The 24,988-nt window shown below is 44.6% G+C and overlaps 1 non-coding gene across 1 annotated transcript; it reads right to left on the reverse strand.

Moving 5' to 3' along the window:
• Nucleotides 1-1,912: 1,912 nt before the first annotated feature.
• trnat-agu (transfer RNA threonine (anticodon AGU)) lies at nt 1,913-1,986 on the reverse strand. Its single transcript has one exon. It is a non-coding gene; the product is annotated as a tRNA-Thr (tRNA).
• Between the last annotated feature and the right edge of the window lie 23,002 nt (nt 1,987-24,988).

Genomic DNA, 24,988 nt, shown 5'->3' on the forward strand with positions numbered 1-24,988 from the left:
CTGTATTCTCTAGAGTTTTGAAGAATGAGAGGTGATCTCATTGAAACCTACAAAATATTTAAAGGACAGTCAGGGGAGATGCAGCTAAGATGTTTCCCCTGGTTGGGGAGTCGAGAACCAGGGGACGCAATTTCAAAATAAGGGGCAAGCCACTTAGGACAGAGATGAGGAGAAATGTTATTCCTCAGAGGATTGTGAATCTTTGGAATTCTGTAACCCAGAGGGCTGTGGAAGCTCAGTTATTGAGTATGTTTAAAGCAGAGATTGATAGATTTCTAAATACAAATGACATAAGGGAATATGAGGAAAGTGTGGGGAAAAGGGCATTGAAGTGGATGATCAGCCATGATCATATTGAATGGTGGGGTAGGCTCGATGGGCTGAATGGCCGACTCCTGCTCCTATGTTCCTATGTTCCTAACTCCACATTATCGATGAGATACAGCCTCAGGCTGACTTGTCGGGTGTTGCAAACAGATATCACTGCTTCTGATCTTCACCAGAACAGAGAGTGAGATGTAAAATTGATCATCAAACAGACTGTGAGAGAATACAACAGAATAAAACACATGGAGAGACACTGTGGAATAACAAATAGATTTGATTGGAATGTTGAATTTTGATTGGAATGGATAAAACAGCAGAAACAGCAGAATAAATTGGGACAGAAAAGAGAAACTGATTGGAAGAAGGAAGAAAAGAAAGGATGGATCTGTTCACTTTTTTCAGTTTTTTCACTGGCCCATCAAAGCTGGATTAAAAAAAGATGCAAAAAACAGAGAATTTCACCAAAAAGGGAGATTAAATGCTGCCGAACCCTTGGATCGAAGGATGCCCCAACAGATCACCTGTTTAACTGTCTCCTCACTGGGGGATTTCAATCAATGAGCAATATTATTCTCTACTTTTCTTTTGTTAAATGAAACCACTACTGTCACTTGGAGTTAATATCCCTGTGTTCCAACTCCTGAATAATAAAATTGTGAGTTTCGCGATATTTTCTGGACACATTCCCTGCTGAAAGAACTAAGAACTCTTTTCTAATTTACACAATACTATATACACACTCATCAAGCCTCCTAAACGAGCATCCTTGGTGCTGCTCTCTCTTCTCCCAAACCTCATCTCATGTGACTGTTACATCATCACTCTGATTGTGGGAGGGGTTGATCCCACTGTCTTCAGCATTAACCCTTTACAGCCTCATACTGCACTGTCTGTCCAAAGAAATCGGTGGAGGGAACTTGAATTATCAAAACAGCAACAGCTGCCAGTTGAAAATCAACTCAATCCATCAGAGAGAGAGAGAGAGAGACTGTCAGAGAACTTCCTGCATCCAGTCCTGACCCTGTCACACTCAGCAGCTGCTCACCCAGACCCCACTCTCATCAACACTGAACATTTTTACTGAGACCCTTCAAATACTGTTTATAAAAGGCCGCAAAGATCAAAGTTCACACAGTTGTATTAAATACAACAAAGTTTAATATCTTCTCACCGTTTCTCGGTAACCACATGAGACATAGGTTTTCTTATTTGGTTCCTTTGATTTTTCTTGTTCCTGACTGACAAATATTCCAAACCTCAGATAAACCCTCCCACTTGCGTCATGTCCCAGTCTCGGTTAAAAGCAACACATAATGACACAAACACTCTCCTTCAGTGAGATTAATATCAAGCTGTTTTCCAGGTTGAATGTAACTGTGAACAAATTTATGTCAAAGACGTTACCTTTGATGTATCAGGACTGACTTTCTGTGCAAGGAGGAACAGCCATTCCAAACTGATATCCTTCACAAAGGCTGTTTTTTTATGTGATTGAAATTCATCAAGTATTTTGAATTGAAGCTCACAAGACACAGATGTCAGTGTTGATAATGAAACTTTTCAAGCATGTTGCGACTGTGAAATAAGGCTCTGCTGGGAGTTGAACCCAGGATCTCCTGTTTACTAGACAGGTGCTTGAACCAACTAAGCTACAGAGCCAGATTGCAAATGCGCGTGCAATTGAAATCAGAGGAAGACCTTGCAGATAGTGGGCAGACTTTGGCGAGTCAAGAGCTGAGTTCGTCACGGCAGAGTTCCCAGCCTCTGACTCGCTCTTGTAGTTGTAGCTGTAGTTGTAATTGCAATAGGCAACCGTCCGTCTCGGAAGACGATGGGCTACACCCGGGGTGTACGTCACTTCTGTGTGAAACATCGTTTGTTGTGGCTGTCGAGGACGACTCGTGAGTGACGATCCCTTCCACAGCTGGTACAGATGAATATCATTGGCCCGAGGTCGACTGATAATTTTTCCTTCCTCTGAGCTCTCTTTCCCACCATCTGGTCATTTCTTTTGTCCTCTGCTTTTCCCATGGTCTTCCTGAATGCCTTTCTCCAGGAATTCCAGTCAGCAGGAAGGACTTCCCATGCATCGACTCCAATGCCAGTCAGCTTGAGATCTCGCTTTGCAGACGTCCTTGCATCACAGACGTGGGTGACCTGTTGGTCTCGTGCTGATAGCAAGCTCACCAAAGAGCATGTCTTTGGCAAAGCGACCGTCATCCATTCAGCACACATGACCCAGTCAACAGAGTCACCGCTGACTCAAGAGGGCAAACATGCTGCAGATCCCTGCACGCTGGTGTACTTGTGCATTCGGCTCTCTGTCCTGCCAGGAGATGCCCAATATCCATCTGAGACAGCGGAGGTGGAAGCTGTTCAGCTGCTTTTCTTGGCTTGCATAAGTTGTTGATGCTTCTCTACTATAAAGGAGGGTGCTGAGAACACAAGCCTGGTACACGCGGAGTTTTGTATTTTCGATCAGTTTGCTGTCGGTTCACACTCGTCTTCTCAACTTTGACATGACAGCTGCAGCATTGACAATCCTGGTGCTGATTTCAGTATCAAGGGACAGATTGCTGGTGATTGTTGATCCAAGGTATGTGAAGCTGTTGACAACCTCCAAAGTGAGCCTGTCGATGTTGATGGAAGGTGGAGTCTCTGCGTCCTGGCGCATAACTTTGATCTTCCTGCTGCTGATCGTCAGTCCAAACTCCTTGCAGGCCAGGGAGAACCGATATACAAGCTGCTGTTAATGAACTTCATTATGGGATGTCAGCACAGCGTCATCAGCAAACAGCAACTCACAGACCAAGAACTGACTCATTTTGGTCTTGGTGCGCAGTCTTGCCAAGATGACCAGCTTGTCATCAGCTCTGGTATGCAGGTGGACACCCCCATCTGAGTCACTGAAAGTTTAAAATAGCAGCATGGAGAAGAATATGCCAATTGTAAAGGATGTGAGCTGTGAGGAGGTTACAAGGAGGCTTCCAGGGGACTTGGACAGGATAAGTGAATGAAATGACAGATGGAATATAATGTGAATAAGTGTGAAGTTATCCACTTTGGTAGAATAAACAGAAAGACAGAGTATTTCTTAAATGGTGAGAGGTTGGGAAGTGTTGATGTCCAAAGGGACCTGGGTGTCCTTGTTCATGAGACACTAAAAGCTCGCATGCAGGTGCAGCAATCAATTAGGAAGGCAAATGGTATGTTGGCCTTAACACGAGGGGTCATGAGTACAGGAATAAAGATGTCTTGCTGCGATTGTATAGAGCCTTGGTGAGATCGTGCTGGAGTATTGTGCACAGTTTTGGTTTCCTTATCTAGGGAAGGATATACTTGCCACAGAGGGAGTGCAACCGAGGGTCACCAGACTAATCCCTGGGATGGTGGCATTGTCTTATGAGGAAACTGGGCTTGTATTCCTTAAAGTTTCATTTAAAAGGCCATTTAAAACTGAGATAGTGTGGAATTTCTTCACTCAGAGGGTGGTGAATCTTTGGAATTCTCTACCTCAGGGGTTTGTGAAAGTTCAATCATAGAGCATGTTCAGGACAGAAATTGATAGAAATCTTGATACTCATGACATCAAGGGATATGGGGAAAGCGCGGGGAAGTGGTGTTGAGGTAGATGATCATCAAGGATGTAATTGAATGACAGATCAGGCTCGACAGGGTAAACTGCCTCCTCCTACGTTCCGAAGAGAGTTTGCACCAGGACACAGCCCTGTTTTACCCCACTGCTGATCGTGAAAGTGTCTGATGTTGCTCCATTGTAACTGACGGAACTGTGCATGTTCTCGTGGAAAGAAGAGATGACGCCCAAGAGTTCAGGAGGGCAGCCTAGTTTCCACAGCAGTTTGAAGAGTCCGTCTCTGCAAACAAGATCGAAGGCCTTGGTGATGTCTATAAAGACAATGTAGAGTGGTCTGTACTGTTCACAGTACTTCTCCTGTAACTGCCGAAGTGAGAGAATCATGTCGACTGTCGATCTACCAGCTCTGAAGCTGCACTGAGACTCAGGATAGATGTGTAATGTCAGGGTCTGCAATCTGGTCAGAGCAATGCGAGCAAAGACCTTCCCCACAATACTTAGCAAGCAGATGCCTCGCTAATTGCTGCAGTCACTGCGATCGCCTTTATTGTTGCACAAGGTGATAATGTTTGCATCACGCATGTTTAGAGGCGCAGATCTCCCCTTCCAACAGAGACACAGAAGTTCATGGAGATGCTGCAGCAGAGCTGCTTTTCCACTTTTGATGATTCCAGGTGGAATACCATCATTTCCCGTGGCTTTACCACTGGCAAGACGGTCAATGGCGTTGTTGAGCTCGATGGTGGTGTCACTGTCCAACTCCTCCATGACAGGGAAGTCTGGAATGGTGCTGAGAGCTACTTCAATGACAATGTTCTCCGTTATGTAGAGTTCAAGGTAATGCTCCACTCACCTTTCCATCTGCTTGTTCGGTTCAGTGATGATCGTCCCTGTCTTTGTCTTCAAAGGTGCTGATTTAGTTACTGCTGGGCCCGTTGCTTTCATAATTTTTTTTTAATTCATTCATGTGATGTGGTCATCACTGGCTAAGCCATCATTTATTGCCCATCCCTCATTTCCCTTGAGAATGTGATGGTGAGCTGCCTTCTTGAACCGCTGCAGTCTGTGTGAGGTAGGTACACCCACAGTGCTGTTAGGAAGGGAGTTCCAGGATTTTGACCCAGCAACAGTGAAGGAAAGGCGATATAGTTCCAAGTCACGATAGTGTGTGGCTTGGAGGGGAACTTGCAGGTGGTGGTGTTCCCATGAATTTGCTGCCTTGTCCTTCTAGTTAGTAGAGGTTGCGGGTATGGAAGGTGCTGTCTAAGGAACCTTGGTGTGTTGAATTCCTTCATATGTCCCTCTAGCATCCCCCAGATTCAGTGGCAGTTTGTATGCTGTTGCAGAGTTTTAACCAGTATTGATTGGTGCAGTGCTGAGCAGTCTGCAGAGACTTGTTTCTGGCAGCTCTGAGAGCATCTAGAGTTTGTTTGCTGGAGACTTGTTTGTAGTTCATGAGGACTCTCTTCTTAGTTGCAGTAACTGACTCCATTTCAGTCCAATAAGCCTCAAACCAGTCAGCATTCCTCCCATCTCTTTTCCCATACACAGCGAGTGCAGAGTTATAGATGGTGGCGTGCAGATGATTCCACTTTGATACCACACTGAGGCCTTGGGCGTTTTCTGAAAGAGCCTGATCGAGAACATTGAGGAACTCCTGGGTCCTTTCTGGATCAGTGGTTCGGCAAGTGTTGATCCGAGAACGACCTTTCTTCTTGGATGGGTGAAGCTTTCTTGGCTGAAGCCTGACCTTGCTACACACCAGGGAGTGGTCAGTGTCACAGTCAGCGCTATGATAGCTGCGTGTGATGAGGACACTGCTGAGGGTGGTACGTCTGGTGATGATAAGGTCTAGCTGGTGCCAGTGGCATGATCTCGGATGTCTCCAGGACACCTTGTGGCACAGCTTGACCTGGAAATAGCTGTTCGTCACACAGAGTCCATGGTAACAGCATAGCTCCAGAAACCTCTGTCCATTTTCGTTCATCTTGCTAATCCCCTGGTGCCCGATGCTCGTTGGCCAAGCTGTCGTCAGCACCCAAGCTTGCGTCGAAATCCCCTAGAAGATACAGTCCCTCGGTGCTGGGAATTCTACTGATGGCAGTGTCAAGTGTCTCATAGAATTGATCCTTGACATCTGGGGTGGAGGTGAGTGTCAGCACATAGATGCATATGAGATTAACTGGGCCCGCGCTTGTTGACAAGTGAAGGGTAAGAAGTCTATCTGAGCCTACTGTGGGTGGTTCACTCATCACAAGTAGCATGTTATTTACTGTGAAACCCACTCCATGCTCACGAGTTGCCTCTTGGGCTTTCCCCTGCCAGAAGAAGGTGTAGTGTTTCTCTTTGAGGGATCCACTTTGAATGAGTCTAGTTTCTTGCAGCACAGCAATGTCCAAATTGAGCCTTGTGAGTTCCTTGTCAATCACAGCTGTCTTGTGTGTGCCATCAACCTGCAGAAGGTTGTCGGTAAGGCCAGGACACATGGTCCTTACATTCCAGCTTGTGATGCGAAGCACTGGTGTCTTCTTTGTTGAGTTTGTCTTGCCTGGTGCATAGATTATCAATCCGCCAGTTGAGAGATATCTCTCGAAGCTGTAAGCACCCATTGAAGCAAGTAGGTCGTGGCAGGACAGCACCTAACTGACTGGGGGCTGCACAGCTTGGAGTAGGTGGTAGTTATCCATTGAGACGCGATGATCTCTCCCACTGTCAAAAGTAGCCCCTCGTGCTCATACTCTACACCAATTGAGTGAGAGCTTATAATCGGTAACTGTTTCTTCCCATGTTTTGCTAATGTTTAACCATGAAGCTGGAGTGTCCTCTCCTGGGCAAATAGTATGGAGATACTGAGCATCAGGACCCCCTCTCAGCATTGCTAGTATTGTCCAAAGGAAAGGAAAAAACCAGTACTATTTGGTACCAGCACTGCTGTAGGAGTTGCTGGAAAACTACCTGATAAGTAACAGGTATGGGACTCCACTCCGGATTTACTGTCCAGGTTTACTCCCTAAGCCTTCTTCTCTCTCAAGACACCCACAGGGATGTGAGACTTTTTGCCCATAGATGGGGCTCTGTTTCTTGGCATCAGGATGGAACCACACGCCAGTGGGCCTGCATGACATGCACAAGGATATCACACACTGCCCCATCCCTGTGACAGCTCAGAGAGATACCCTGATGATAATACACCCCACAGGAACATCACAAACAGCCCCCTCCTTAGGACAGCTCAGGGTCAGACACTGCACACACTGCAACAACAGTGACATTACTGGATTAGTCCCTCCATTCTGAAAAACAAGCATTCACCCTACTTTATGCTTTCCGTCTCTCAGCCAATTTTGTATCCACGCTGCCACTGCCTCTTTAATCCCATCTGCTCAAATTTTGTTAACAAGTCTATTTTATGGTACTTTTTCAAACACAATTTTGAAGTACAGACACACACCATCAACCTCACCACCCTGGTCAACTCTCTCTGAAACTTCATCAAAGAAATTAATTCATTAATTAATTCATACACAATCTTCTGTTAACCAATCTGTACTGGCTGTCATTTATTAGCCCATGTTCTACCAAGTGCCAGTTAATTTTCTCCTGGATAATTGTCTCTAAAAGTTTCCCCACCACTGACATTAGACGAACTGGTCTGTAGTTCCTGGGTTTATTTCTCTTTTTAAACAGGGCTGTAAAATTAGCAATCCTTGCAGACTTATCTTTCAGTTCTGGAAAGTCTATTGTGGACAATCTCTTTGGGCATGACTTTAACCAATTAAAGCAACAGGATACTTGATTAATAAGTCCAGAACTTTTATTGAGAGTAAAATAGTACTTAATAATTGGAAGTAAAATTATCTTGAACAAACTTGGGGAATATAACTTTACAGCTCGAGCAGGTGTGTGGACTGGTCGAGCTTGGTCTCAGAGTGTCACGGTCCTCTTTGTCCAGCCTAGATCCCTCATCAGGTGGAGAACTTGGTCGATGATCTGAGCCTTTACCCCTGAGATCTTCTCGTGTTCCTGCACACTGAAACCTTACAAGATCCCTACTTTTAACCCCTGGATGGCCATCACACCACCTTGTAAAATAATAATTGGTCTGAGCTGTTGCTAGGTACATTTAATTGATGATGTCTTCCACTAACAGCCAACTGTCCTCAGAATCTCAGACATGAGTACAATGGAGTGGTTTCACACTGTCTCCCAATCTGATCGGAAACAAGTTTCCTATTCATTAAATCGAGACTCTTGAAAATGATGGAAATACTCAGCAGGTCTGGCAGCATCTGTGGAGAGAGAAACAGAGTTAAAGTTTCAGATCTGTGATCTTTCATCAGAACTGGGCTGAAATTGTCTGAGGGACTGAGATTGTGGAATCAATTTCAGGGTCAAAAACATTGTACTCTGTAAGGATAGGAAGATGGTGATTATTAAGTATAGTGCAAGAATATAGATGCTTTTACATTATTTGAATCAACATTGATTTAAACCTTGTGCTCACGAAACCTATCTTTTGATCACAATGACATTGATAACAATGGAAAAAGCAACACATGCATTTCACGACCACAGGACTTTGTAAAGCCTTTTGCAGCCAATGAAGTACTTTCCAAGTGTTGTCACTGTACAGTACAATACAATACCCTACAATAAGGATATTTCACATTCGAGTCACGCAAGTCCCAGGCAATGACCTTCTGAAACAAGTGAGAATCTACCCCTCTCCCCTTGACATTCAACAGCATTACGAGTGCTGAATCCCCCACGATGAACATCCTGGGGGTTACCATTGACCAGAAACTGAACTGCAGTAGTCATATAAATATCATGGCTACAAGAGCAGGTCAGACACTAGGAATCCTGCGGCGAGTAACTCACCTCCTGACTCCCCAAAGCCTGTCCCCTATCCACAAGGCACAAGTCAGGAGTGTGATGGAATCCTCTCCACTTGCCTGGAAAGGTGCAGCTCCAACAACACTCAAGAAGCTCAACATCATCCAGGACAAAGCAGCCCACTTGATTGGCACCTCATTCACTATATTCACTCTCTCCATCACCAACGCACAGTGGTAGCAGTGTGTACCATCCACAAGATGCACTGCAGCAAGGCAGCAAGCCTCCTTACACAGCACCTTCCAAACCCGTGACTTCTACTACCTAGAAGGACAAGGGCAGCAGATGCATGGGAACACCATCACCTGCAAGTTCCCTCTGAGCCACACACCATCCTGGAATTGGAACTATATCACCGTTCCTTTACTGTGGCTGGGTCAAAATCCTGGAACTCCCTTCCTAACATCACCACATCGACTGCAGTGGTTCAAGAAGGCAGCTCACCACCACCTTCTCGAGGGAATTAGGGATGGCCAATAAGTGCAATAAATAAAAATAAAATCAATAAAAAATGACAATATCCTGTAATCCCCAAAAGTAGAAAATACATATGAAAATGAAAATATAATAAAACACAGTCAGCATGGATTTCACAAAGAAAGACTTGATTAAACTTATCTTTGAAGAATCAACAGCAAGAGTAATACAGCAGATGTAGAAGAGTTTAAGATAATAAAGCCTCATCCTTTTAAGTGCTTGAACCAACAAATTGTGGGTTAACAAACAAGCACACTAACTGACAGAGCTGGGTGTTGTGCTTTCTAGATTACCCGAAAGCAGGGTGTCAATGAGTTAAATCTTCAGGTTGCTGCAACCAGAATAGCCATTGTCCACGATCAGTTTTACTGTTATAAATAAAGGGTGGAACATTCATTGTGAATCTATAGAAACAGTCTGGTCCTGCACACTGCAGACACATCCACGTCATCACCAACCAGCTCTCCTATAATAGATGCAGTTATTTGACTTTTCCCCATTAGCTCCATGGAATTAATTTTGAAAGATTTTAAATTCCAAGAAGCTTTGTGAATATTCAGCCCTTGAGAAGAAATCCTTCCCTGGCCACAGTGGAGAGAGCATTGAAAATAAAACAGTAGACTATCAGGTAACACAGAGAATGCTCATCAGCTAATCTATAATTGCTTAGTTTTCTTACTTTTGCTCTTATTATTCGGTTTTTCATCCTTTTCAGTTCCTGACTCCGGATATTATTGTGAATAAATGTGAAAAGATACACTGTGTCTCAGCCCCGGTATATTGGCTCTTTCTCTGTACAGTGCTGTGTACACTCAGATACTGACAGTGTCTCTCCCTCCTTCAACTTTCCAGCCCTGACGGTGCAGAAAGCGCTGCTCAAAGTTACACATTCTGACTGTTTGCAGTTGATTAGTGAGAGATTATTAACGTATCCTTCTGCAGCGCTGCCTCGGTTAATAACAGCAGATCGAAGTCACATTTCAGATACAGAAACTGACGCATCAATTATTCACTCTTTCCCAGAGTGAGTGCGGCCGGGACAAGCAGCAACATTCCGTCCCCACACTCTGCAATTACCCAGCACCAGCGGAAAGCAGTGAATACAGATTCAATCAGTGGGTTAATGTCCATTACAGGGATGCAAGATTCCACGGTCCAGGACAAACATCCCCATAGACCGAGAACAAGCTCAGGAAAACCCGGGGGAGTTAATGTCCCAATCACTGAGCATTCCAGTAACATTGAACAAGTTCCTGAACTGAGTGAACCTTTCAAAGGACAGAAGTGATGACGAGGTCAAAAAGGTCTGAACAGTTGAGGTGACTGAGCGGTTTCAGCTTCTCTGTTCAGGTTGCAGCTTTCACTGGAGGCATGTGTTTAAATCCCACTTCTGACAACTTGATTTTCAGTTACTTTGCAGAGCTTCCTTGAAGGTTTGAGGTAGAGTAAATACTGAGGAACTGTTTCTAACTGCTGAACGGTCAGTAACCGAAGGTTACAGATTTAAAGTGACTCACAAAACCAGAAGGAACATGAGGAAAAATTCCTTTCTGCAAAGTGTGGTTAGGATTTCAGTTATGTGGATAGATTGGAGAAGCTGGGGTTGTTCTCCTCAGAGAGAAGATTTGATAGAGGTGTTCACAATCATGAGGGGTCGTGACAGATCCGATAGAGAGAAAATGTTGGTGGAAGGATTGAGACTCAGATAAAAGCTGTGGCTCAGTTGGTCACACTCACCTCGAAATCACAAGCTTCTGGGTTCAGATTTCACAGCTGACACTCCAGTGCAGCACTGAGGGTGTTGAAGATGCTGCCTTTCAGGTGTGATGTTAAACCAAGACCTGGTCTGCATGTTTGGGTGAATGTAAAAGATCCCATGCTGCAATTTCAAACAAGTGAAGAACAATTCTCCCTCGTGTTGTGATCAATATTTGCCCCTCAATCAGATCAGTTGGTCATGATCACATTGCTGTTTGTGGGTATTAGCTGCTGCATTTCTGACATTACAACAGTGATTACACTTCAAAAGTATTTCATTGTTTACAAAGTGCTTTGATACATCCAGTGGTCAGGAAAGGTGCTATATAAATGCAAGTCTTTTCTTTCTTTATCACAACACATTGCAGTGTAAAAAATGGTTCCTCATGTCACCTCTGGTTCTTCTGCCAATCACCTGATATCTGTGTCCTCTGCTTACTGACCCTTTTACCACTGGAAACAGTTTCTCCTTATTTAAACTATTGAAAACCTCCATGATTTTGAACAAATGTGTCAAATCTTTTCTGAATTTTCTCTGCTGCAAGGAGAACAACCCCAGCTTCTCCAATCTCTCCACATAACTGAAATCCCTCACCCTGCTACCATTGTGGTAAATCTCTTTTTTATTCTTTCCTGGGTTGTGGGCACTGCTGACACAATGTGATTCCTATCAACGGAGCGGCCTGCTGACATCATCAGAGAGCGCCAAGCTGCGCATAGGCACAGCTACATCTTGCCAGGGTTAAGTGGTACATGTTCAGGATGATGTCATGGCTCAGCACCAACATCATCGCAAATCAGCGCCTAGTCCATCTTCGCACATGCACGCAAAAGCGTCATCGGGTATCCAGCCTCTCACTCAGCTGAAGGAAGCGGCTGAATGGGAGACTTTGAGGTTGGAGCTCTCCCCACTCGGACTTGACGCTTCTTCTCCTCAGCTGCTCGCTCTCCACCTCGCTGCTCCCCTGGCCGATTGTTCCCTGTTCGCGTCACCCAGCTCTCCTGCCACTCGCTCCCAGCCCCCCAACCCCCACTCCAGCCATTAGCTCTATGCCGTGCCACTTTCCTCCTCTTGGTCACTCGTTCTTCACTCCTACGTCACGCTTTATGAGAGGCATAGATAGTGTAGATAGCCAGACTCTGTTTCCCATGGTAGGGGTGACTAAAACTAGAGGGCATAGATTTAAGCTAAGAGGGAGGAGGTTTAAAGGGGGTCAAAGGGGTAAATTTTTCACAGAAAGAATAGTGGGTATCTGGAATGAGCTGCCTGGTGGAGGCAGGAACAGTAGTCACATTTAAGAGGCATCTGGACAGGTACTTGAATGAGCAAGGCATGGAGGGATATGGAATAAATGCAGGCGGGTCGGATTAGTAATAGATCGGCATTATGGTCGGCATGGACGCGGTGGGCCAAAGGGCCTGGTTCTATGCTGTACGACTTTATGACTCTCTGTGACTCCTGTTAATTGTTTAATTATCCACCACCATTCAGGACTGGATGTGGCAGGACTGCAGAGCTTTGATCTGATCTGTTGATTGTGAGATTGCTTAGCTCTGTCTATTGCATGCTGCTTCCGCTATATGACATGCAAGTAATTCTGTGTTGTAGCTTCACCAGGTTGACACCTCATTTTTAGGTCTGCTTGGTGCTGCTCCTGACATGCCCTCCTGCACACTTCATTGAACCACTATTGCTCCCTTGGCTTGATGGTAATGGTAGAGTGAGGGATATGCCAGGCCATGAGGTAACATATTGTGTTTAAATACAATTCTGCTGCTGCTGATGGCCCACAGTGCCTCATGGATGCCCAGTTTTGAGCTGCCAGATCTGTTCATTTCTTCCCTCAGATATAATTGAAAAAAAAAAATTCTGAAGAAATGCATGAACTAAATAAAAAGGAGAGAGAAATAAATACTGACAAAATAGATGGCAGCATTTGGAAGGTAAAAAGATTTCAGTGCAGCAGCTTTTTCGGGAGCAGCGTGTGAGCGAGTGAGCAGCTGGGAAAGTCCGTTTGAAAGTAAATTTAATTTCCTTTTGTTTTTCGGCGGAGGCCAGGGGGCTGCTGGGTAAGTAAAACACTATATATTTGGGCGGTTTAAAATAACTTTCCTTTCAGTGCAGCAGCTTTTTCGGGAGCAGCGTGTGAGCGAGTGAGCAGCTGGGAAAGTCCGTTTGAAAGTAAATTTAATTTCCTTTTGTTTTTCGGCGGAGGCCAGGGGGCTGCTGGGTAAGTAAAACACTATATATTTGGGTGGTTTAAAATAACTTTCCTTTCAGTGCAGCAGCTTTTTCGGGAGCAGCGTGTGAGCGAGTGAGCAGCTGGGAAAGTCCGTTTGAAAGTAAATTTAATTTCCTTTTGTTTTTCGGTGGAGGCCAGGGGGCTGCTGGGTAAGTAAAACACTATATATTTGGGCGGTTTAAAACAACTTTCCTTTCAGTGCTGCAGCTTTTTCGGGAGCAGCGTGTGAGCGAGTGAGCAGCTGGGAAAGTCCGTTTGAAAGTAAATTTAGTTTCCTTTTGTTTTTCGGCGGAGGCCAGGGGGCTGCTGGGTAAGTAAAACACTATATATTTGGGCGGTTTCTGAACCCGAGACACCACACTTGTAGTGTCTCCCACCCGCCCTCCTCCTCTAACCAAAAAAAAGGACTCGGTGGGGTGTTTATCAGGTAAGGCTTTTTCGATTTCTCTGGTTTTATTGTGATTGGTAAAAACTTTTCGTTCCTTTTTCATTTAACTAGGTTTAAACTTAAGATTAAAAATGGCAGGAGATCCCAGACCCGTATCATGCTCCTCTTGCTCAATGTGGGAGCTCAGGGACATGGCTGATGACCCTGACTCGTTCACGTGCAGGAAGTGTGTCCAGCTGCAGCTCTTGTTAGACCGCATGACGGCTCTCGAGCTGCGGATGGACTCACTTTGGAGCATGCGCGATGCTGAGGAGGTCGTGGATAGCACGTTTAGTGAATTGGTCACACCGCAGATTAGGATTGCTGAGGGAGAAAGGGAATGGGTGACCAAAAGGCAGAGAAAGAGCAGGAAGGCAGCGCAGGAGTCCCCTGCGGTCATCTCCCTCCAAAACAAGTATACCGTTTTGGATACTGTTGAGGGAGATGGCTCACCAGGGGAAGGCAGCAGTAGCCAGGTCCATGGCACCGTGGCTGGCTCTGCTGTTCCGAAGGGCGGGAAAAAGAGTGGAAGGGCTATAGTCGTAGGGGATTCGATTGTAAGGGGAGTAGATAGGCGGTTCTGTGGTCGAAAACGAGGCTCCCGAATGGTATGTTGCCTCCCAGGTGCACGGGTCAGGGACGTCTCAGATCGGCTGCAGAACATTCTAAAGGGGGAGGGTGAACAGCCAGTTGTCATTGTGCACATAGGCACTAATGATATAGGTAAAAAACGGGATGAGGTCCTACATGCAGAGTTTAGGGAGTTAGGAGCCAAGTTAAAAAGTAGGACCTCAAAGGTAGTAATCTCAGGATTACTACCAGTGTCACGTGATAGTCAGAGTAAAAATGAAAGAATAGTCAGGATGAATGCGTGGCTTGAGAGATGGTGCAGGAAGGAGGGGTTCAGATTTTTGGGACATTGGGACCGGTTCTGGGGGAGGTGGGACTATTACAAATTGGACGGTCTACACCTGGGCCGGACTGGAACCAATGTCCTTGGAGGTGCTTTTGCTAACGCTGTTGGGGAGGGTTTAAACTAATGTGGCAGGGGGATGGGAACCAATTGAGGTCAGTTGACAGTAAGGAGGTAGTAACAAAAGCCTGTAAGGAACTAGATAATGAAGTCAGTGTGACTAAGGGGAAGAGCAGGCAGGGAGCAGATGATGAATATAAAGGGACTGGTGGTCTGAGGTGCATTTGTTTTAATGAAAGAAGTGTAGTAGGTAAGGCAGATGAACTTAGGGCTTGGATTAGTACCTGGGAGTATGATGTTATTGCTATTACTGAGACTTGGTTGAGGGAAGGGCATGATTGGCAACTAAATATCCCAGGATATCGATGCTTCAGGCGGGATAGAGAGGGAGGTAAAAGGGGTGTAGGAGTTGCATTACTGGTCAAAGAGGATATCACAGCTGTGCTGAAGGAGGGCACTATGGAGGACTCGAGCAGTGAGGCAATATGGACAGAACTCAGAAATAGGAAGGGTGCGGTAACAATGTTGGGGCTGTACTACAGGCCTCCCAACAGCGAGCGTGAGATAGAGGTACAAATATGTAAACAGATTATGGAAAGATGTAGGAGCAACAGGGTGGTGGTGATAGGAGATTTTAATTTTCCCAACATTGACTGGGATTCGCTTAGTGTTAGAGGTCCAGATGGAGCAGAATTTGTAAGGAGCATCCAGGAGGGTTTTCCAGAGCAGTATGTAAATAGTCCAACTCGGGAAGGGGCCATACTAGACCTGGTGTTGGGGAATGAGCCCGGCCAGGTTGTTGAAGTTTCAGTAGGGGACTACTTTGGGAATAGTGATCACAATTCCGTAAGCTTTAAAATACTCATGGACAAAGACGAGAGTGGTCCAAAAGGGAGAGTGCTAAATTGGGGGAAGGCCAACTACACCAAAATTCGGCAGGAGCTGGGAAATGTAGATTGGGAGCAGCTGTTTGAAGGTAAATCCACATGTGATATGTGGGAGGCTTTTAAAGAGAGGTTGATTAGCGTGCAGGAGAGACATGTTCCTGTGAAAATGAGGGATAGAAATGGCAAGATTAGGGAACCATGGATGACAGGTGAAATTGTGAGACTAGCTAAGAGGAAAAAGGAAGCATACATAAGGTCTAGGCGGCTGATGAAAGACGAAGCTTTGAAAGGATATCGGGAATGTAGGACCAATCTGAAACGAGGAATTAAGAGGTCTAAAAGGGGTCATGAAATATCTTTAGCAAACAGGGTTAAGGAAAATCCCAAAGCCTTTTATTCATATATAAGGAGAAAGAGGGTAACTAGAGAAAGGATTGGCCCACTAAAGGACAAAGGAGGAATGTTATGCTTGGACTCAGAGAAAATGGGTGAGATTCTAAACGAGTACTTTGCATCGGTATTCACCGAGGAGAGGGACATGACGGATGTTGAGGTTAGGAACAGATGTTTGATTACTCTAGGTCAAGTCGGCATAAGGAGGGAGGAAGTGTTGGGTATTCTAAAGGGCATTAAGGTGGACAAGTCCCCAGGTCCGGGTGGGATCTATCCCAGGTTACTGAGGGAAGCGAGAGAGGAAATAGCTGGGGCCTTAACAGATATCTTTGCAGCATCCTTAAACACGGGTGAGGTCCCGGAGGACTGGAGAATTGCTAATGTTGTCCCCTTGTTTAAGAAGGGTAGCAGGGATAATCCAGGTAATTATAGACCGGTGAGCCTGACATCAGTGGTAGGGAAGCTGCTGGAGAAGATACTGAGGGATAGGATCTATTCCCATTTGGAAGAAAATGGGCTCATCAGTGATAGGCAACATGGTTTTGTGCAGGGAAGGTCATGTCTTACCAACTTAATAGAATTCTTTGAGGAAGTGACAAAGTTGATTGATGAGGGAAGGGCTGTCGATGTCATATACATGGACTTCAGTAAGGCGTTTGATAAGGTTCCCCATGGCAGGCTGATGGAGAAAGTGAAGGCGCTTGGGGTCCAAGGTGTACTAGCTAGATGGATAAAGAACTGGCTGGGCAACAGGAGACAGAGAGTAGCAGTAGAAGGCAGTTTCTCAAAATGGAGACGTGTGACCAGTGGTGTTCCACAGGGATCCGTGCTGGGACCACTGTTGTTTGTGATATACATTAATGATTTGGAGGAAAGTATAGGTGGACTGATTAGCAAATTTGCAGACGACACTAAGATTGGTGGAGTAGCAGATAGTGAAGGGGACTGTCAGAGAATACAGCAGAATATAGATAGATTGGGGAGTTGGGCAGAGAAATGGCAGATGGAGTTCAATCAGGGCAAATGCGAGGTGATGCATTTTGGAAGATCCAATTCAAGAGTGAACTATACAGTAAATGGAAAAGTCCTGGGGAAAATTGATGTCCAGAGAGATTTGGGTGTTCAGGTCCACTGTTCCCTGAAGGTGGCAACGCAGGTAAATAGAGTGGTCAAGAAGGCATACGGCATGCTTTCCTTCATCGGACGGGGCATTGAGTACAAGAGTTGGCAGGTCATGTTACAGTTGTATAGGACTTTGGTTCGGCCACATTTGGAATACTGCGTACAGTTCTGGTCGCCACATTATCAAAAGGATGTGGATGCTTTGGAGAGGGTGCAGAGGAGGTTCACCAAGATGTTGCCTGGTATGGAGGGCGCTAGCTATGAAGAGAGGTTGAGCAGATTAGGATTATTTTCATTAGAAAGACGGAGGTTGAGGGGGGACCTGATTGAGGTGTACAAAATCATGAGAGGTATAGACAGGGTGGATAGCAAGAGGCTTTTTTCCCAGAGTGGGGGTTTCAATTACTAGAGGACACGAGTTCAAAGTGAAAGGGGAAAAGTTTAGGGAGGATATGCGTGGAAAGTTCTTTACGCAGAGGGTGGTGGGCACCTGGAACGCATTGCCAGCGGAGGTGGTAGATGCGGGCACGATGGAGTCTTTTAAGATGTATCTAGACAGATACATGAATGGGCAGGAAGAAAAGAGATACAGAACCTTAGAAAATAGGCGACATGTTTAGAGAGAGGATTTGGATCGGCGCAGGCTTGGAGGGCCGAAGGGCCTGTTCCTGTGCTGTAATTATCTTTGTTTGTTTTTATTATTGATGAGTGAGAGGAATTTCTCACACTTTGGGGCTTCTGTAAGTGGATTTACTGTATCAGAGTAGAAGTACTGTTTCAGGCCTTGTTAGCTCAGTTGGTTGAGCATGAGACTTTTAATCTCAGGGTCTTGGATTTGAGACCCTTGTTGTGTGGTTGCTCTTCCCTTTTTCAGTCTTCATCGGCAGAGAGTTCAAGGAGTGTTTGAAATTAAATTCAACAACATCACCAGATTTCAACCCCCACCCCTTGCCCCCCTCCCAGTGTAGTTGACAGGACCATCAACCTCTGCCTTCCCCCTTCCCCTCCCTCCCAGAACTGCGACAGGGTTCCCCTTGTCCTCACTTTCCACCCCACCTGCCTCCACATCCAAAGGATCATCTTCCACCATTTCCACCACCTCCAGCGTGATGCCACCACCTACCTCATCTTCCCCTCCCCTGTCAGCATTCTGTGAGAATAAGAAATACTGAAATGTTGTTTCTACAGCTTGTGGAAAGTTACCAAGAAGTCATTTGTACACAACATAATGAAATCACTGAAAAAGAGAACTGATAAGGGTATGTAAGTCGAGACCTTAAGACAGTACATCACTGACAAAGAGAACTGATAAGGGTATGTAAGTGGAGACCTTAAGACAGTACATCACTGAAAAAGAGAACTGATAAGGGTATGTAAGTACAGACCTTGGGACAGTACATCACTTAAAAATTGTGCTTAGGCAGATAAAAGAGAAACAGCAAGAGTTAGAACAAAGGATGTAGTGAATAAGAAACTGCCCCACTAAGATAAAGGCTGACAGCTGCAAGTTAAAACACACAATGGAGAGCCAAATAAGGTAAAACAAAAACAAGAGTTAGGGGCTAGAAAGTTAGAGTAGGGGGAGAAGTAAACAGAGGAGGAGACTGTAGCAACCATAGGATAGGTTAGTGTCATAATACGTTATAACCAATAATGTAAAATAAAGGCGTGGACAAATGGATTTGTATTGTATAAACATGAACTGAATATGTTGATCGGTGTGCCTGCTTGTAGGACACCCGATCTTGCAAGAACGTTAAATAAACTTACTTCTTCAGAGTTTGACTTGGTGTAAATTATTATTAAGTGGGCTACGTTTCTCACAATTGGGGGCTCGTCCGGGATCTCTTCATCATTGCCGGGAGCGCGGCCGACGACAGACGAGAAGAGGCGTCCCGTTAATTTAAAAACGGTCTCGTTTCTCTCGTTGGTAGCGGACCCGAGTAATTGACTGAAAACGATCCTAGGGAAGTCACTCTGAACGAGTATTTAGTGCGGCAGGTACACATGTGAAGTCAGGCAACTCCGTGCACGGACCAAGGTAAGAAAAACGACTTTTAAGTATTATCTTGGTGACTTATGGTTAACTGTAGGATAAGACCTTCTAAGTACCAAATGTCCTTGAGGAGTGAATTTTACAGTCCTGCAGTATAAGACCCTTCAGCTAGGAGGTGAGTACTGTATGGTATAAGACCCTTCAGTTAGGAGGTGAATACCGTAAGGTATAAGACCCTTCAGCTAGGAGGTGAATACCGTAGGGTACAAGACCCTTCAGTTAGGAGGTGAATACTGTCGGGTACAAGACCCTTCAGTTAGGAGGTGAATACTGTCGGGTATAAGACCCTTCAGTTAGGAGGTGAATACCGTAAGGTATAAGACCCTTCAGCTAGGAGGTGAATACCGTAGGGTACAAGACCCTTCAGTTAACCATGGGAAATAAATCGTCTAAAAAGGAAGACGATGGGAGACAAGGAAAGTCTGCCGGCAACATCCCTCCAGAAAGTCCATTTTGACGGATGTTGGAGTATTGGGATTTAGAGTCAAAAACCAAGGAGAAAAAGACCCAAATATGATCTAAGGACAGCAAGAAGGACCACCCCTAAACCCGACGATAACGACGACGATAGAGACAGAGAGTCTCCTAAGACAATGATGCCCTTGAGAAAGGTACCAATAGGAAATAATGAAATTGGATTTGTTAGTGCACCATTAACGTCAGGAGAGGTAAGAGTGTTTAAAAAGGAAATGAAAGTCCTCGTAGAAGACCCCTGAAAATTTGGGAAAGAGAAAACCCTCCCGGGGTAGGGGGAAACGAACCAGCTGAACAAAAATACCCTAATCAAGACCCGCAGTGGCAGAACAATAATATCGGCCATAGGGGCCAGATGAAAGACCTTAGAAATCTGAAAGTAAAAGGCATTGTTGTAAACAAGTAGTTGAAGCCCCTGCAAAACTTATGCCTTTACAGAGTTACCGCAGGCCCCTCTTATGGCACAAGCAGGCGACGTATTGAGTGCGACCCCTCTGGGTGTTGAAGGCTGTTTCTAGACAAATAGAGACCATTAAAGGCACCTAGGTGGGATCAAGGGATTGATTTTTAAAAATGTTTTGAAGAATCAAAAGGGGGGACTGTGAGAACAGAATTTAGATTTTAGAATTTTTAAGAACAGAATTACATGGGAACATTTAAGATGAAACAATTAATCAGTCATGTATTGCTAACAAGCAAGCTGACTTCATAACTTCAGGGCTGCAGAGGCAACTTGGCCTTGCAGCTGGAACAGCGAGAGAGAGAGAGAGCGAGACATTGTACTTCAACAGCACTCTTCTTATCACCCAGACATGACAATCCTAGGGAAAGGCTAGAATGAAAAACATACCGACCAGGCTAATACACGCCCCCTTGTTAGAGGGTGGCTCAGCCTACCCTGAAACAATTAATCAGTCATGTACTGCTAACAAGCTAGCTTCAGTGCTGTAGGGAGGGACAGCTTATCAGAAATGACTTCATAACTTCAGGGCTGCAGAGGCAACTTGGCCTTGCAGCTGGTACAGCGAGAGAGAGAGAGAGAGAGACATTGTATTTCAACAGCACTCTTCTTATCACCCAGACATGACAATCCTAGGGAAAAGTTAGAATGAAAAACATACCGACCAGGCTAATACACACCCCCTTGTTAGAGGGTGGCTCAGCCTACCCTTCTGATTCAGCAGTGGCTGAGTTTTTTATATTTGCTTTTATCTTATACTGTTTAAATGTTATTTGAGCAAATAGATCCATATAATCCTAGTGAATATATATAATCATATATAAGTTGATCAGTAGAGAGAGAAGGTTATCATAGAATGACAAAAGGGGGGAATGTGGAAGTGAGCAGAAAGGCATGGCACTATGCTTAATGGGAAATATAGCCAAGTTAGGAATAGTAGCTTTGCTGAGCTTTGATTTTAAGTGGCAGAAACCACAATGAAATAGCTAAAAGGGATGGCCAGAGTGTGTGCAAGCTGTGGCAGCCACAGCACTTCAGACCAAGGAAGTCATTTTACCTCGAAGCTATAACAAGAAATAGTTAGGGGATTGGGAATCCAATGGGACTTCCATACCCCTTGGCACCCTCCCTCTTCAGGGCGGGTGGAAAGAATGAATCAGTCTTTAAAGAAACACCTGTCCAAACTGATACTTGAAACAAGGTTACCCTGGTCAAAATGTTTACCTACAGCGATACTCAGAATTCGGACAGCCCCTAGAAAAGATGTGGGACTGTCCCCCTATGAAATGCTATTCGGATTACCCTATATGGGAACCAGGGGCAAGATGCCAACCTTAGAAACTAAAGATTCGTTTCTAAAGAACTATATACTGGCGTTGTCTTCCTCATTGTCATTCCTCAGGAAGCAAGGCCTGTTAGCACAGACACCACCTCTCGAATTTGCAGTGCACAAGATCCAACCAGGAGATTGGGTTCTGGTGAAATCGTGGAAAGAGACTAAACTACAACTGAACTGGGAAAGACCATACCAGACTCTCCTAACCACTGAAACAGCAATAAGAACGGCAGAAAGAGGTTGGACCCACTACACAAGAATCAAGGGGCCGGTACAAACCCCGGCCGAGGAAGGAACTTGGACAACCGAATTAACAGAAGAACCATTGAAAATAAAGCTAAAAAGATTTTGAGTAACAAACTTTTTTTTAATATAACGGCGCGAGCGCGGAAATACTGTCTGTAATATTGTGTGCCTTCTTTCTTTCTTTTCAAAAATAGCCAGGAAATAAAATGGGTTGGATGTTTTTGTATTAACCACTTCCAATTAGACAACAAGGTGTTTGGAGTAACAGTTCGAGAAGGGAAAAAGAAAGGTGAATTAAAATGTTGTTTTCAGGTAACATTAGATAAGACTGGTAAACCAGCTAACAAACTAAAAGGGACCTCTCATAACGATCCTAACATAGTAAAAATAATAGAGGTAAAAGACTTGAGAAAGACAATTGAGATAGAAACCGGTTACGGGGACACAAATGCCTGGGTAGAATGGATAAAATATACTGTAAAAAGTTTGAACAAAAACAATTGCTATGCTTGTGCATCTGGTAGACCGATAGCTCAAGTAGTACCTTTCCCGCTGGGGTGGGAGCGTGACCGAAAGGGCATGGAATGCATGTTAGCCCAATATCAGGATAAGACGGCTTGGGGTATTCAAACTTGCATATCCTTGTCAATAATGTTCCCTCCCCTAGAGAAAGAAGATTCAAGGACTCCCCCTTCATTTTTAGCCACCAGTGTGAATCACACATCATGCGTATGTCGACACGGTGTGGAGCTAACCAGCAATATGGGAGAGTTGAAGTCATGCATAGAGACTGTGGACGTAACTGGAAGAGTCAGCGGAGGGAACTACTCATCATTGAATGTTCCCAGAGCGGATTTATGGTGGTATTGCGGAGGAAAAATCCTGAGACAGACCCTACCCTCCCAGTGGAAGGGTACGTGCGCAATTGTTCAATTGGCAATACCATTCACCTTGGCATTTGAGAAACAAAAGATAATAACGAGGGAAAGGGGTAAAAGGGAAGCGATAGCGAACTCTTTTGACGACCAGGTATATATGGATTTCATAGGGGTCCCAAGAGGGGTACCTGATGAATTCAAGGCCCGAAACCAAATAACCGCCGGTTTCGAGTCTTTGTTTTGGTGGGTCACTATTAACAAAAATGTAGATTGGATAAATTATATTTATTACAACCAACAAAGATTTATAAATTATTTAGAGATGCGGTAAAAGGTATAGCTGAACAATTAGACGCCACTAGTAGAATGGCTTGGGAAAATTGACTGGCTCTAGATATGATCTTAGCAGAAAAAGGAGGTGTGTGTATAATGTTAGGAGGGAAATGTTGCACATTTATCCCAAATAACACAGCACCCGATGGTTCAATCACCCGAGCACTGCAAGGGTTTACAACTGTGGCAGAGGAGATGGGCGAAAATTCAGGAGCAGACACTTCCCTGACGGGGTGGCTTGAATCCTGGTTTGGAAAATGGAAAGGCATGATAATCTCGGTTTTTACCTCCCTGATCATGGTTGTCGGAATACTAATAGCCATCGGGTGTTGTATTATTCCTTGTGTAAGAGGGCTGACACAGCGATTGATTGAGACAGCTTTGACGAAGCAGATGTCAATACAAAGAGGCCAGGAAGAGAGTATGTACCTGTTAGGTAATGACAAAGTGGATAGTATCAACGGAAATACAGACATTGAAAAGGCGGCTGAAATAATGCTCAGAGGATTTGAGAGGACATATGAGAAACCTCCGCAGTATGTAGAAAACAACAAGGATTAAGTAAAGGAAAAGGGGGAATTGTGAGAATAAGAAATACTGAAATGTTGTTTCTACAGCTTGTGGAAAGTTACCAAGAAGTCATTTGTACACAACATAATGAAATCGCTGAAAAAGAGAACTGATAAGTGTATGTAAGTAGAGACCTTAAGACAGTACATCACTGACAAAGAGAACTGATAAGGGTATGTAAGTGGAGACCTTAAGACAGTACATCACTGAAAAAGAGAACTGATAAGGGTATGTAAGTACAGACCTTGGGACAGTACATCACTTAAAAATTGTGCTTAGGCAGATAAAAGAGAAACAGCAAGAGTTAGAACAAAGGATGTAGTGAATAAGAAACTGCCCCACTAAGATAAAGGCTGACAGCTGCAAGTTAAAACACACAATGGAGAGCCAAATAAGGTAAAACAAAAACAAGAGTTAGGGGCTAGAAAGTTAGAGTAGGGGGAGAAGTAAACAGAGGAGGAAACTGTAGCAACCATAGGATAGGTTAGTGTCATAATACGTTATAACCAATAATGTAAAATAAAGGCGTGGACAAATGGATTTGTATTGTATAAACATGAACTGAATATGTTGATCGGTGTGCCTGCTTGTAGGACACCCGATCTTGCAAGAACGTTAAATAAACTTACTTCTTCAGAGTTTGACTTGGTGTAAATTATTATTAAGTGGGCTACGTTTCTCACAATTCTGAAGGGATAGTTCCCTCCACGACACCTTGGTCCACTCCTCCATTATCCCTGACACCTCGTCCCCTTCCCAAGGCATCTTCTCATGCAATCGCAGGAGATATAATACCTACCCTTTTCCCTCCTCTCTGCTCATTATTTAAAGCCCAAACACTCCTTTCAGGTGAAGCAGCGATTTACTTGTACTTCTTTCAATTTAGTGTACTGTATTCGCTGCTCACATTGCAGTCTCCTCCAAGCTGGGGAGACCAAACGCAGATTATGTCGAACACCTCTGCTCAGTCCGAAAGCATGACTCCGAGCTTCTGGTTCCTTGCCGTTTCAACACTCCCCCCTGCTCTCATGTCAACATTTCTGTCTTGGGCCTGTTCCAGTGTTCCAGTGATCATCTCCATGGAAAGATCAATCTTACACGCTAGCTGAAATGTTGGATTTTGTATGTTAAGTATCTTTTCTCATCCAAAGATTACACTATCAATCATTCACATCTCTGTCTTCTCCTGAACTTCGAGTTCAAATTTGTTTGTGAAGTTGAGTGACACGTTAAGACAGCACAGTCTTTGTCTTTGTGAAGGAAGTGATTTGGGAATGGCTGTTTGAAACTGTCCCTCCTTGCACAGAAATTCAGTGCAAATACTCAAATCACCCACAATTTCTTTGTGAGAAATTTGTTCACAATTGCATTCGACATGGAAACCGCCTCAACATTAATCTCACTGAAGGAAAGTGTGACTGTGTTGTTTGTTTCAGAGTGTTGGTGCTGTTATGTGTCGCTTTTAACCAAGACTGGGACACAACGCAAGGTTGATCCAAGGTTGGCATATATTATCATTCAGGGGCAAGAAAAATCA

The sequence above is a fragment of the Heterodontus francisci genome, chromosome 50 (assembly GCF_036365525.1).
Source record: "Heterodontus francisci isolate sHetFra1 chromosome 50, sHetFra1.hap1, whole genome shotgun sequence".
NCBI lineage: Eukaryota > Metazoa > Chordata > Chondrichthyes > Heterodontiformes > Heterodontidae > Heterodontus > Heterodontus francisci.